General features: G+C 34.5%; 1 pseudogene; it reads left to right on the forward strand.

Annotated features, from left to right (window-relative positions):
* The first annotated feature begins 4837 nt into the window (after nt 1-4837).
* LOC142521972 (small ribosomal subunit protein cS22-like) lies at nt 4838-5895 on the forward strand (annotated as a pseudogene).
* Nucleotides 5896-12323: the final 6428 nt, after the last annotated feature.

Below are 12323 nucleotides of genomic sequence, written 5' to 3' on the forward strand. Positions count from 1 at the left end.
CGACTCGGAGATCTACCATGGTGCCCAATAGCAACCACATCAGCCCCATCAGAAAACAATTGAGGTTAGGATTCTGGTATAAAACAGTTCAACAATAACAACAATAATCATAAATCATGCATAATCATATAATAAAATGTAATGTTCAATGTATGAAAGGCCCAACGAATAATCAGGATAACAAGAGCCAACAAACGGTACGATAACAACTGGAATAATTCTCGAGCAACAACACAGGGGAGCTACATTGTCATGTAGCTAAACCGCCCTACCAAGTATGCGAGGTATGCTAAGCTGTGCTGAATAACACCCCTGACTCGGCCTCCATATAGCTGATACGATATAACAGGATGACACAACAAAACGAACTAGATGACACAATCCCAGCACTCACCTTAAAAGGCTGCACTAATCACGAGATTGTTCAATCACATCTACGGTATCATGTGTATAGGCCTATCAGCCACACTATGATCCCGAGATAACCAATAGTGCCAGATAACAACGGATATCAACAATGGGCTAATAAGAACGATAGGGCTCAACATGAATGTCACAACAGTATGCCCTATGCTAAATGACAATAATATGCCACAATAATAACCATATATCACAACGAAAACATTTAACAAATTACAACAGTCAACAAATCATAAACACGATCAGTGCAACACAGAATGACAATTAAACATAATTTATGTTTTACCGTCGTATGTTACCGAGCTGTAACATACATATACCGACTGATAACGACAACAAGCTCAACTTTGATCTCCTCGGCCTAACAATAAGATAATATAACAAGTCGAGTAAATTTCCAATTCAATAACAATATTTCCAAATTTCAGCTTGTATATATGCTAAGTGTTAAGGTCAAAACTTAACCAAAACTTAACCAAAACATGCTTATCATACATGGTTGGAATCCTAACTCAAAAACCCATATTTCATCAGAAGATGTCAACAAGAAATTAAATAATCTTGACATGGATAAACATCCACAGCCAGAAATCTAGAAAAATGAATTCTGTTACAGTTTCAGATTCGGCACCTATGACTATAAAATTCATATCTAATTCATTTTTAATCCAAATCAATATCCGCCAAATGAAAATGAAAGATAACTCAAATATCTAATTTTTTCTAGTAGAAACCATTTCCATAATCCTAATAGATAAATCCCAGAATTATGAAGAAGACGCTACTCCATACGCACTTCGCAGCAGAATTTCTATAATTGAGCAGTTTCGGCAAAATAAGCATAACTATCTCAATTCTTAATGGAATTTAACGAATCTTATATCATTATGAAGACAACAGATAGCTCTAAAACTTTTGTTGGAATCATAAGTTTAGAATCCGAATGCATATATGCCATAATCCCGAATTATAGTAGGTGTTATATACAGCACAATTGTAGAATTCGATTTTGGCACATTTTGGTAGAAAAATCATAACAAATCCGTTTCTAATCAAAAACTCATTACTCCAGTGGCTATAAACAGAAAACATAAAGAACTACAAGGTTTTTTTTGGTCATTTCTACAAATTCAAACAAAAAAAATCGCAGCAACACAAAAACTCTTACCCAAAAATCGGAAGAATTCGCACAGAAACAGAGCACCGGAACAGCAGCTTCGATCCACTCGTATCCATGCTCAAAATTCGCGATTTATGGCTTGAATCGAAGCTTAGGATGTTAGGAAGACAACCCTTCAAAAATTTCTGAGTTTCAAGTTGGGACGGAGGAGATATCGCGACTTTACCGCAGCTGCTCCAAGGGTTGGGGGAATTTGGGGTTCTCTTCTTTCTTTTCTTTTTCATTCTCTTCCTTCTCTCACTCTAAAGGTAAGTTGTGTGTATGTATATATATATATTGTGTATTTGGTTACTAAAATAGTAACTCAGGCCCATTTATCCCGGTCTGTATTGATTTTTGCTCTCGTGTGTTATTTAAACTCTATATGTATTTTATATCGTTAAATTCTCCTATATTCAAAATACATATTTTTAACACACTTCTTGAATTTATTTGGCATAAATAATTATTTTAATTTACAACTCAATAATTATTCTAATTATGTCAAATTATCGGATAATTAATTACAGGGTCTTACAAAATTATTTGACAAAAAGGGCTAGATGTTCAAGCATATAGTATAATGTGTGTAATGTAGAGAAGACAATTATTTATGAATGTTCGGAGATAAATACTCATACTTCCACTTAGGAAGAAATACACTAAAAGGTTATGATTTTACAACTTCCTGGAACAAATCACTTCAACTAGGACTTATCACAGTCTAAGCTGAAACTTTTAGTGATCACTTTATAAGTTATGGATGTTTAAGAAGCATCAATTCACTATAAAACACCAATATAATTTAATTCTCAGCTTTGAACGACTTGAATTGGTAATGTAGCACAATATGATCCTTTAATATCTGATTGATTCTGGTAAGCGTGTGATAAGTTGAGCAGCATGAAGTATGATTGCTTAAGTGTGCTCAAATATCTTGGAATATGCATATTTGAAAGATGTGTGCAAGCTTTAATCATTGTTCAACTGATTCTCGTTCTTCACTTTTGAATCTTTATATTTATAGTTGAAAAACTACAACAATAAGATATTTGTTTTCAAAAATCATATTTTCTAACATTCGACAGAATGATCTTGTCACTTTCATCATCGTATTCTGCAATAAATGTCATTAAATGCTCCTTAGCTTTTTACGACTTTAGCTCTTGTAACTTCTGAAAAATTGATTGAATTTGGATACTTTAGGAAACAATATGTCATTCAGAGTTGGAAGGATAAGGTGTCATAATATTAACATAAATGGATTGAGTTCAACGTATCCTCCTCAGTTTGCTCATATCTAGCTGGTTGAAGTGCAGTTGGAGTTTAACAGTTACACTTGTGAACTTCATTTTTGATTTGATCCGGTCATAAAGATGATCTCTACAACTTGGGTTAATAACATTCCTTGAGTGATCTGATTTGATCAAGTTGATTGGAAAACCTGTAAAAACAAAATATAAGCGGTTGGATCCTGAAACAGCTCAATGCTGTTATTAGTCAATCAAAAAAGTTTAGGTAAAAGATATTGCTCCTTTTACTTAGGATAAAAGAAATATTCCAACAAAATGATAATATCCATGCCTTCAAATCACCAACACTTTATTTAATAAACAACTATCGAAATTAGAATTGTGATTTTTAGTTTAAAACCTACATTAATATTCCAGAAAATGTTTTAGTTTTTGAAATATTGTCCTTTCCTTGCTAGTAAGGAAAATAAAATCATAAAAAGTAAATAATCTGTTTGGATCAGATTAGAGTTGAGAAGAGGTGAATAATTTTTTTTTAAAATTTTGAGCAGATCTTAATATTTTTTAAAATGTTAAGATATATTCTTAAACAACTTGCTTGAGTTGAAAACTCTTAGTATATGCTTCAACAACTTCTGGATGTTTAAGAACACTCGGTTAACCGAAATCACAATGTAATTTAACGGCCAGCTTGAACGTCTTGAATTGATTGGGGTAGTACAAAGTGATCCTTGAAGATGTGATATGTTCTGATAATAGGTGTGATAGTTGAGCGGCTTGAAGTATGATATCCTAAATGTGCTAATAAATCTTGAATAAATGCAGACTTGAAAAATGTAAGCTTGTAATATCGTGATACTACAGCTCTTTTTTACTTTGAAATCTGCATGTATATATAGTTTAAAAGTTCCAACGGTCGGATTTGTTTTTCAACAATCATTTGTACTATTACCTGACATGATGAACATGTCTCTTTCAGTATTCCTGCATACCATTAAATTTTCATTTAATGTTAATTGTGATTTTGCGACTTTAAGCTACCGGCTTCTAAGAAAGCTGATAGGCCATGGACGAAATAAAAAACTTTTTGTCATTTGGGAGTTGATATTATACTGTGTAATCATTCTATATCTACTAGTTTTTGAATGCTTTGACTTGCACTATCTTTAGAATTTCTCATATCTGAACGGTTGCAATGCGTTTGAAGTTTTAACGATTTAAACATGTGTAATGTATTTAAAAACTGATCCGGTCTAATGACAAATGATCACTTGCAGATAGAGTTCAGATAATCCGTGGCTTGAACTTTTGATATTCTGAGTGAACAACTTGAGTTGATTAAGCAGTCTGAAATCCTGAAGTATAATCGATAAGTGGTTCAATCTTGAAACATTTCGAAGTTGTTAATTGTCGATTACCAAACCTTAGGATAATAGAAATATTCTAACATAATCAATAGGGTTTTGATAAATGATGTAAAAATTCTATTTTAAAATAAGTAAAGGGAAAATTATTTTTTAATCCATTAACTTAATTGTCCAATTTGATCTTTTTGTTCTTCAAGTTTTTAATGTTTGATTCGACTATATTAAAATTTTATTTTTGGTTATTCTTATTTATTTGCTGACTTAACACTAAACAATGTTGATGTGACACCGAAATAAATAATTGATAAATCATTGTAGATTTTTAAAAAACTAAAAACATTAAAAAAAATCCAACACTTAGAGGATAATAGAGCAACAAAATAAGATCTAAAATGAAGAGGATGAAGAAAACTATTGAAAGAAATAAATACAATGATTGATATTAAAAAAATACAAGCTTTGTAGGACCGAGTGCTTACCGCTTTACCAAAAGCTATAGTATAGCTAGTAGTAATGGTGCAACTCAAATCTTTTAAACCGTAGAACAGCTAAAGTACCACGGTTCGATCACTCTACCAAGCATGGACAATTATTGTACCTTACAATCTCCCTCTCAATAATTGCAATCCTTGCAATCAATGAGAATTGAACCCGTGACCTTGGCTCTGATACCAATTGTTGAAGAGCATGGTTCTATTGAGAAGGCTGAGGTCATGTATGATAAGTACTCTGGAAGGAGCAGGAAATTTGCATTTGTAACTACTGAAGTCAGCGAGGAGGCAATTGCTACTATTGAAAAGATTAATGGGACAGAAATTGGAGGACGGACAATCAAAGACAACGTAACAGAAAAATCATTGACATCCTCAGATGTATCTTTTCTTCAAGTGGATGATTCCAAATTCATTTATAGTCCCTACAAAGTTTATGTGGGCAATATTGCCAAGAATGTAACTACAGTTACATTTTTCATATAATCTCCTCTTATAGATATACTAAAAAATCGACCAAAGTTCTCACTTTGCCCCTCTTTTTTTTTTTTGAAATAGAGTCAAAAAATATTCGAGTTATAATTTATTTTATTTATAGGTATAAAGTATGAACTACCCCTTGATTGTTTGAACACCATCATAAAAAACTTTCCCCTGTACTACGAACGGGAAGGATGAAAGCGAATTGGTATACTAATTCCTCATCTGCAAATCAGCCCTTCCCTAACGTAGGTTATTTTCTCAACGAATAAGAACGAATAAGTAACGTAACAGAAAAATCGTTGACATCGTCAGATGTATATTTTCTTCAAGTGGATGATTCCAAATTCATTTACAGTCCCTACAAAGTTTATGTGGGCAATATTGCCAAGAATGTAACTACAGAAACACTGAAAGACTTTTCTCAGAAAAGGGGAAGTTCTCAATGCAAAGGTATCCCGACTTCCAGGGACCTCAAAATCCAGTGGATATGGCTTTGTTACCTTCTCTTCAGAAGAGGACAGTGGAAACTGCCATATCTGTTCTAAATAATACGGTTATCGAGGGACATAAGATTCGGGTTAATAAAGCACAGGACTTGCCGGTGGATAGTAGCATTCTGTATCTGCAATTGCATTTGATTATCCTATAGAGATTTAGATATTTAACATTGAAAGAATCAAGAGTCAAGGCTACATTTTGATGATCAACGGACAAGGTAAATTTTTATGGAAAAAAATAAAAATTGTTAGACTTAATTTAATTGTGGTGATAAGGGTCAAAATCAGTAGGTCACAATAGCTATAATCAGAAGACGGTATAAAAGTAGAAGCTCTCGTATCACATTAACAAAAGCAGTACTCTTCAAGTACTTAAACAGCTTAGAAAATTAGAAGCAACACTTAGCTTTAAAGGCAGAACTTAGCTTAAGCAGAAGTAACTTAACGTTTTTACTTGATTGTTACAATCTTAAATGTTACCGTTACTTTACCTAGTACTAGCATTAATTGCACCATTAATGCTGTACAAAGACATTTATCGCTCTTTACCAATTTTGGTATGAAACAAGACTGATTACTCTGAAGATTTCTGCAGGACCTTTTTTAGGTATTAAAGCTGACTCTACTCAGGAGCATCAGAAGCTGTTTTTGATTATAGACATTGGACTCAAATTTTTCTATATATATAGAGGTCAATCCTTTATAGAAAACAACGTTATTATCATTATCAACGCAACGATTATTCCAACGTGAGTTTTGAGCTTTCATCAACTACTTATCTTCAAGCTCAACATACAGAAAAGCAGTACACGCTTTATTATCCATATCGGATCTTCTGAGATCAATTTGTGCCATTGCTGTTTCCAAAAGCTCTTCAAACTAAACACTTTACTATAACATTGAGAAGAGTTTGTAAATTGCAAAAGAGTCTTTTCCAGAACTTTGTTGTATTCGTTTTACTGAATTGTGTAACTAAGAGTTTCAGTAGGCTAAGGGTAAGCCCTGCTGAAGTGGGTGTACAAGTGTTGTACTGTAATATCCAAAGTCTTTTAGTGATATCTTCTAAAAACAGAAGAAGGGAAGACGTAGAAGATTTTATCTTCAAACTTCCAGAAACAACCACTATTCAACTGCCTACTGTTTTATTATTTCTCATTGTACTCCATTGGATCGTTTCCGCACTTATTATTGTGATCTACTGGACTTACACTCGAACAAGATCAGCTACAATCTCTAACAGGATTCTATCACCCTTTGTAAAATCATCCAACAAAGGCAAGAGTTTATAACCCCCCCTCTAAACTCCTTATCGATCCCCAACAAATGGTATCGGAGCAGATTTTTCTTGTTCTAAATATTTACAACAGATATGGCAATTTCAGCAAAGTACCCATGTTTTCAAAAGAAGATTTCGATGACTGGAAGATCTGTATGCATGCTCATCTTGCAGCTCAAGACGATGACATGTGGTTTTTCATCACAGATGGTCCACTGAAGATTTTAAAGCCTAACACTGCTATTGCTATTACTGAGGGAGCACCTCAGATGGTTGAGAAGCACAGAAGTGAATGGACTGGCGAGGATAAAAAGAAAGCCAATCTAGACAATAGTTGCGAAGGACATTCTCTACAAAATGCTTGATAAGAACACCTTCAGCAAGATCAAGATGTGTTCTACTGCAAAAGAGATTTAGGAAAAACTCATCCAAATCTGTGAAGGAAATGAACAGAAAAATGAGAATAAGTTGTTTGTAGCAATGCAGAAATTTGAAAATCTCAAAATGAAAGTTGGAGAAAGTCTGTATGAATTTGATGAATGTTTCAGCAGCTTAGTCAATGAGCTAGCAGCTCTGGAGAAAGAATATGGCAACAGAGAAATAACACTCAAAGTTATGAGAGCTTTACCCAGAGAATGGGATGTAAAAACTATGGCTATGAGAGTATCTAAAGATCTGAACAAGTTAGAACTGCACGACTTATTTGCTGACTTAAAAGCCTATGAGTTTGAACTCGAGGTGAGAAATGGAGAAGAGCCCTCATCAAATCCAGCTACCAAGGCTCTTATTGTTACTGCTACTACTACTGCTGCAGTTGTTCCAAATACATCACCTGCTACTGGCATTGAAAGCACATCTGAAAAGACTGCTGAACAAGTCAGCAACGATGCAATGTCTTTATTTGTGAAGAAATTTTCCAGATTCATGAAGAAGAATCATCGAGCTAACCATGGTCCTAACCGAAACTTTAAGAAGATTCACCACCTGGTGACATGGCGTGTTTCAACTGTGAAAAAGTCCGGCATTTCATTGCTGATTGCCCTAAGCCAAAGAAGGATGATCAAAAGAAAAATGAATACAAGAGGAATGACAAGAAATCCAGAAGAGACCGCAAAGCGATGATTGCAGAAGAAAGCAAATCAAAATGGGCGGATTCTAGTTCTGAGTCTTCTGACTCAGAAAGTCATTCCAGTGATAGCGATGCAGAAGAGATCAAATGTCTCATGGCAGAAACTGAATCAACCTCGACATCTGGAGAGGTATTTGACTTTGACTCTAATGAATTTACCCGAAATGATTTGGTTAATGCACTGTATGACATGGTATAAGAGTACTCAAGACTTTCTCAATTATTCGAGGAAGTTAAAACTGAAATCAAAACTTAAAGGATAAAATCAGTAAGTTTACTTGCTCGCAAGAAAACAGCTGTGGTGATCTAAAAGTTGAGATAACTAAGTTGAAGACTGAGAATGACAGAGTAAATGCAGATTACCAGACAATGAGGTCTGAGAATCAGAAGCTATCGATTCAGGTAAATGCATGGAACAAGTCTTCTATTTCATTAGAGAAGATGCAAAAATTACAGAAGCAATATGGAGATAGGAGTGGTCTCGGATTCAGTAATAATGAAAGCACTTATGAAACAAGTACTAAGCTAGAACTGGATATAAGCAAAGGGAAATACATTCATTTTGTTAAATCCAGTATGGTATATGAACCAGTAGTACCAACTGTTCGAGTTGAAAGGTTTGAAGATCAGACGAACAGAAGGAAGCATTATGGTCTGGATTATATTGAACCTAAGGGAAGAGTCCACCAGAGTTCTGGATCCAGTAGAGGATTCAATTCAGGAGGACAACCCTCTGTGAAGGTTAGAAACAACCAGTACTATAATTCTAGACCTGTTCAGAAGAGATACAGGCCAGACAACAAAAACAGAAGGGAAGAACAACATTCTAAGATGCATTCTGTTAGAAATAACATATCTTCTGTCGCACCCACCTCTGTGGATACCCGAAGTACAATGTCACCTAGAATTGTACAAAAACTTGGGTACCAGTTACTAAAACTTGTGCTTGCAGGAACAGAATAGGAAAGCTAAGATCAGTAGCTCCACATGGTATTTGGACAGTGGATGTTCCAGACATATGATCGGACAAAAGAGTCTACTCTCAGAAATAATGAGTTGTACTTGACCAAAGATAACTTTTGGGGACAACTCAAAAGGTACAACCGTGGGTAACGGTAAGATTATCCATGGTAACATCACTATAAATGACGTGCTCTTGGTTGAAAATCTTTGTTATAATTTAATCAGTATTAGTCAACTGTGTGATAATGGTTATTCAGTAGCTTTTCAGAAGCACACATGCACAGTTAAAGATGCTGTTGAGTTTACTGTATTAAAGGAAAAAGAGAAGGCAACAATTGCAAAGTATCATGGAACATAGATCATGTTAATGTTCCTACATGTTTAGTTGCCTCACTTAGTGATAAACATTGGCTATGGCACAAGAGATTGAATCACCTGAACTTCAAGTCAATTAATTATCTCAAAAAGCATAACATAGTTGATGGTTTACCTGATATTAATTTCGTTAAGAATAATGTATGTTCTGCATGTCAACTTGGCAAACAAGTAAGATCTAGCTTCAAGAATAAATGTAGTAAATAAACTTCAAGGTTTTTATAATTATTGCATATGGACTTATTTGTTCGAATCCCTATCATGAGCTTAGGGAGAATGAAGTATACACTTGTTGTTGTTGACGACTTTTATAGATTTACTTGGGTGATATTTCTTACTGGAAAAGATCAAACCAGTAACCTCCTGATCAAGCTTCTGAAAAGGATTCAAAATGAAAAATCAGTTTCTGTCATTCAAATCAGAAGTGATCGGGGCACTGAATTTACTAACAAGATTCTTGAGTTATATTTAGATGAACAGGGTATTCATCATGAATATTCAACTGCCAGAACGCCTTAACAAAATGGAGTAGCTGAGAGGAGAAACAGAACTCTTAAAGAAGTTGCTAGAACAATGCTAGCAGATGCAGACATCTCTCAACGCTTCTGGGCAGAAGCAATCAATACAACGTGTTTCACTCAAAACAGAACCAACCCCACATGAGATATGGAAAGGGAGTAAGCCAAATGTATCATATTTTCACGTGTTTGGTTGTAAGTGCTTTGTGCACAATAATGGTAAAAATCATTTGTCTGCATTTGATTCAAAATCAGATGCTGGATTATTTCTTGAATATTCAGTAGTAAGCAAAGCATTCAGAATTTTCAATAATAGAACTCTTAATGTTGAAGAATCTATTCATGTTGTTTTTGATGAAGATAGTAGTGCTCTTAAAATTTCTAACGTGTCAAATCTAAGTAACATATTAGACATGATTCATCTGGAACTTGATAGTGAAGATGATGCAGAACCAAGTGTCAAAGATGCTCAAAATCCAAAACTAGACATACCTCTGGTAGAACCAGTTGTTCAGACACAGGACATAGCAGAACCAGAAGTTGACATTCCAGAACCTGCTATTGCTTTAGCTGAGCATGATCCGAATCCATCAAACCAGGAAGAAATTTCTTTAAACCCTTTTGTTTGGAGAAAATCTCACCCTCCATCTTTTGTCATTGGTAATCCAGTAGCTCCATTAAGAACCAGAAGACAAATGATTAATGAATATATGCATGCTTCTTTTATCTCTCAGGATGAACCAAAGAAGATTGAAGAAGCTCTTCTGGATCCCAGTTGGATTGAAGCTATGCAAGAAGAGCTGGATCAATTTAAAAGAAATGAAGTTTGGTTTCTTGTACCTAGACCATCTCATCAAACTGTTATTGGAACCCGGTGGGTTTTTAGAAACAAGCTAAATGAAGAGGGTACTGTTGTCAAAAATAAAGCAAGACTGGTGGCTCAAGGTTTCAGACATGAAGAAGGAATAGACTATCATGAGACCTATGCACCAGTAGCAAGGCTTGAAGCTATCAAAATAATCTTAGCCTTTGCTTCTTTCAAAAACTTCAAAGTTTATCAGATGGACGTGAAAAGTGCCTTCCTAAATGGTCTACTGCAAGAAGAGGTCTACGTTGAACAACCTCCAGGTTTTATTGATCATTTCTTACCGCATCATGTGTTTAAATTACATAAAGCCATGTATGGTTTAAAACAGGCACCTCAAGCTTGGTATGAAACGCTCTCACAATTTCTTGTCAATCATGATTTTACTATCAGCACAGTAGACAAGACTTTGTTCACTTTAGTTAAGAATAAACACATTTTATTAGTACAGATTTATGTTGATGACATTATCTTTGGGTCAACTAACCCCAAATTATGTGCAAAGCTTTCTAAATTAATGTAGGAACAATTTGAAATGAGCATGATGGGAGAATTGACATTCTTCCTAGGAGTGCAGATTAAGCAACTTGATACTGGAATCTTCTTAAATCAGGCTAAGTATACTAAAGAACTACTGAAAAAGTTTTGGCATGGAAACATGCTCTGCTGCTTCCACTTCAATGAGCTCATCTACTAAACTTGATAAGGATGAAAAATAGAATTTCAGTATAGGTAACTCAGTATCGTGGTCTAATTGGTTCATTGTTATATCTTACTGCCAGTAGACCTGATATTATGTTTGTTGTTTGTATTTGTGCAAGATTTCAATCTAACCCTAAGCAATCACATTATATTGCGGCTAAACGTATTCTGAAATACTTAAAGGGTACTCAAAATGTCTACCTATGGTATCCGAATGATTCTTCTTTCAATCTTATTGGATATTCAGATGCTGACTATGCATGTTGCAAACTGGATAGAAAAAGCACAAGTGGTTTTTGTCAATTTTTTGGTGATAAATTGATCTCCTGGTTTAGTAAAAAACAGACTTCCATAGCTATGTCTACTGCATAAGCAGAATACCTTGCTGCTGGAAGTTGTTGCTCTCAAATATTGTGGATACAACAACAACTTAAAGACTATGGAGTTCAAGCTTCTGAATCACCTATATTATGTGACAATACCAGTGCTATAGCAATTACGCACAATCCAGTACTTCATTCCAGAATGAAGCACATTGACATCAGACATCATTTTATTAGAGATCATGTGCAGAAGAAGGACATTCGTCTAGAATATGTCTCTACTGATCAACAAGCAGCAGATATCTTTACTAAACCTTTGTCTGAGAATAAGTTCTCTTATTTTCGTAATGTTCTCGGTTTAATTGATTTATCTTAATTACTCTTTTCTATCTTCTGTTTTCTCCTATGCTGTAAGTAAAAGTAGAAGATAAACAAGAGATATGACAAAATGAAATATTTCATTCATAAAACCAGATGCGTTACATTATCTAAAATATTACAA

This window comes from Primulina tabacum, chromosome 13 (assembly GCF_025594145.1).
Source record: "Primulina tabacum isolate GXHZ01 chromosome 13, ASM2559414v2, whole genome shotgun sequence".
In the NCBI taxonomy this organism is placed as follows: Eukaryota; Viridiplantae; Streptophyta; class Magnoliopsida; order Lamiales; family Gesneriaceae; genus Primulina; species Primulina tabacum.